General features: G+C 35.3%; 1 non-coding gene across 1 annotated transcript; it reads left to right on the forward strand.

Moving 5' to 3' along the window:
- The first annotated feature begins 384 nt into the window (after window positions 1-384).
- On the forward strand, window positions 385-507 carry LOC111757163 (small nucleolar RNA SNORA57). The gene has a single exon (XR_002791529.1). It is a non-coding gene; the product is annotated as a small nucleolar RNA SNORA57 (small nucleolar RNA).
- The last annotated feature ends 3,453 nt before the right edge of the window (window positions 508-3,960 follow it).

Raw genomic sequence — 3,960 nt, forward strand, 5'->3', positions numbered from 1 at the left:
ATAGATTGTGAGACCATAATACTAAATGAAATAAGTCAGAGACAAGTTACATACTGTATAATTTCTCTAATATGAAAGAAATATAAATAATTTCAACACAAAATAAAAGAAACGTTAAGAAACAGAGAAGCAGACTCTGTAGGGATGGGAAGGGATTTGGGAAGGAGGGAGAGTTAAAACAATCAAAACGTGATACATTTACATATCAATCCTCCAAGCTGAATGCAATCATGACGTATTGCAAACATGTACTAATAAAATAAGAAGTATTTCTTAAATGAATGAATTTAGCGAGATGCAGATTTGGGAGCTATCAGCAGATAAAATAGAATGCACTTTTTGACAGTTTTCTAGGCATATACATTTTTCGAATGTACTTTGGACCTTCCATTTCTTGGTGGAGATGAGGTGCGCAGTTCTGCTCCCCTGTTAGGTATGGAGGCAAAAGGGTTTCTGGCCCTCTCAAGGTCCTGTCAGCCAATTCTGTCCTCTAGTATTGCAACAGACTCTGGGGGAAAAAAGAATGTACCTTGTGAAAGGTTCTTGCCCTAGAATAAATTACTGTATGGTTATGGCCGTGGTCTAACACTGCAGAAGGCCAAAGCAGAGAGGCCTAGCACTTTCTGCTTCTTCCTTAGCCTTAATTGCAACTCCTCTTCCTTTTTGCGCAGGAAGAAAACTCCACCCAGCTCCTTGGGCCTCATCAATGCCCCCCCACCCCTAGTCAGAGGTTAAAAATACATCCCGTGCCCCACATTCCAGCCAGAGAAAGCCAGGCCACAGGTGATCATGGAATTCTTTCCACTTCCTTGGAATAAAGGCTATTTTTATTTTATATTTTCTTTTATCTCTCCAAAAACTCTTTTACCTTGAATGATAATACACATTTCATTTCATAGTCTGTCACCATCAGTAGTATTTTTCATTGTAGAAATCCATGCTTTTCAATTACAGCAAAGATGGTCTAGTGAGGTAATTGCCACTTGTTGGTCAAAGCCAGAATTAAGTCTCTGAATATCTCTGGGGAAAGGCCTGGGAAGGATTTGGGGAGGAGGAGCCTCACACTTTAGTCACCAAACAGGACTTGCTGGGGACTTGAGTGGCACAGACAGCTCATTCTAAAAAATCACTTGCTGCCTGGTGTTTGATCTCCTGGCAGGAAGTTGTATCTCTGACTCCGTGAAGAGAGTGGGACCAATGTGAGTGTCTCTTGTACATTGGTTGTGTGGGGTTATTTTTTAATCTTGAGTCATATCCTACTAGAAACATTTGCTTTATAACATGCACTTATACACAGGCATATTAATAGTAAATGAGACTGATCATATTATACATTGTATATAATCTATCTTTACTAGTGAATATATTTTAAGTGAATAGTTCTATAACGTCAGCTGTATGCATAAGATTGTTATCAACTTTTCAACTAATTTTTCTTGTGTTTTGATAATTACATTTTGATGACATTTTTGAATTACAAAATTGATATATTTGTTTGCTAAGGACATTATGCTGTATAGAAACATTGATTGGAAATAAAGCTATGCTTTATTTACCTTCCCCAAACAGACATTTTTAATGGAGAGCTTATAGCTTTTTAAATATGTTTCTATCTTTATATGATATGCCAGAATGTATAAATACCCTTATGCAAAAGGTCTAAATACATACACACACACATATATATATATATACATATACATATAGATGTACATTTATTCATACTTATTCATCAACAAAAGAGATGTGTTAATAGGTTCCTCTCCTTTTTTTCACTTATGAAACCTTAAATTTTTTTCTTTTGTTATCGTATTTGGGTTATCATTTCATGGGTTTCTTGGAAACAAAAATATGTTAGTTCTTAGGATTTTTTTGCAAGGTCTTGCTGTATAGCTCAGGATGGACTCAAACTCAGCTGCATAGCCTGAACTAACTTTGAACTCATGGCAATCCTCCTGCCTCAGCCTCTTCAGTGATGGAATTACAGGCATGCATCACCATACCCAGGGCCAAAAAACATATTTCTTTTTATGAAAATACAAAGTCATTCTCTGTCCATTTTTACTAGCCAAAAAGAATTCTTTGCATTGAAAGTGACCATTTAATTTATTGTTTGAATTGACTCTTTTTGAGTAAAACCACATTAACAGACACAAATTGGGAGCCTATGTTCACCTTCATTTATATCATGAACATTAACTTGGTATCTACACAATACTATATGTGAACAATTTCTCTCAATTTATATTTCTTTTTATCATTTTTGCAAAGCAAATGTTTTGAAATCTTACTAATGTTAATCACTAAAAGAGCATGTCATTAATTATAATTCTTTGAAGAATACACTAGAGTGCAGTAATTGCTAGTCTACTGGGAGATTAGCTGTAGAGCACTGAGAGCCCATGAGGTGTCAGGACGCAGTGGGACAAACTTGAGTTTTAGAACAATTTCAGGTTTAATATCCTTGGTCAGTAATTTAAAATATTGGTGACCTGGTTCTACTGGCTTAAACTGTTGGTTAGGAAGCATATAGTAATCTGTACTTTGCATATTTATTTTAAATATTAAAAGGATAAGACATAAAGCTGCTATGATATAGAATGATTTTGATGTTCATTTCCATCCTCCAGATCACTTTGCCAAACTTTAAAATCCTGATAATCTGCCCAAGCCCACTCTGTACTTCAAGAATCAGCCTTTTTCAGTCCTATATTAGGTCTCTTGGCACATGAGGTAGGATTTCATCTCATCTTCATCACTGGGAGAGTTTGCTGAGTGGAGCCCCTTGGGGCCACCATAGAAGGGAAGTGTAAACTCACCAGGTCTCAACGCCTGGAAGCCTATGTCCAATAAACTTAATCTAAAAAATATAATAAATTTTTAAAAGAATGGCTGCTCCAGGATGGCTAGAAAGAGTGAGGGAGAGAACTCCATTCCTTCCTCCTACTATATGTGTGATTCTGGAAAGCTCTCTGTCATTTACTCCTTGTCATTTTGAAATTGGTTACCACAAAATAAGACACAGGTTGATACCTTTTGCATAGAGTTGTTTTGTGATAGTGACTAAAGAGTGTAGTATAACTTTAGCAAATATATTTCTTTTTTTTTTTTTTTTTTTGTCTTTTTCATTTTTTCTCAGTACTAGGGATCGAACTCACGACTGCTTGCTTGCAAGGCAGGCACTTATGCAAATATATTTCTGCTAACTGTGACTTTCCTCTGCCATAAGAGAGACTTTGATGTAAAACAAACATACAATTGTTACAATTTTTAATTGTAGTAACAAGAAATGAAATGTATCAGGTAATACTTTTGAGTTGTAGTATGAGCTATAAGAAGAATTTGCAGGCGAGAACATTGCACTATTTCCTTTTATCCCATCAGATTTATTGCCCCTTTTTATTGTGCTTCACTTTCTAATTGAAAATACATAGAAACAGTTTTCCAGGAAGCCCTGGAAAGAGGCAGCAGTACAGAGGAATGACTCATTTCCCACTTCCCTGTGCTGACCTCCCTCTGTCACTAAATCACATGCATTGTAACTTCATAGGAAAATTGAGTATTGGGTGCTACTCATTTCTGGTTGATTGACTTTGACAAATATTTTAACTTCCCTGAGCATCATTAAAATTTCAGAAATGTAGAAGTTACTATTACTTGAGAATTCATAGACAATAAAAACTGGTGCTTGTTCACTGTAAACGTTCAGTAAAAAAGAATGGGATGTCTTATCCTCATTCCACAGATACAATGTGAAAGTCAAATATTACTACATAAAAACATAAATATCCAGCATAGTTCTACTTACATAAAATGCATTTGCTGCTGTGTATATATGTAGATATTTCTGGTTTCAGTGAAATAAAACTAATTAGGTATGAACAGTTTTTCATTAAGGATGTCATTGGAGGTCATTTTTGCCTTTTTATACTTATCTGTTATTTTGATAAGATGAAAAAT

This window comes from Cavia porcellus, unplaced genomic scaffold, assembly GCF_034190915.1.
Source record: "Cavia porcellus strain 051 isolate PalLab524CR breed Dunkin Hartley unplaced genomic scaffold, mCavPor4.1 scaffold_3, whole genome shotgun sequence".
In the NCBI taxonomy this organism is placed as follows: Eukaryota; Metazoa; Chordata; class Mammalia; order Rodentia; family Caviidae; genus Cavia; species Cavia porcellus.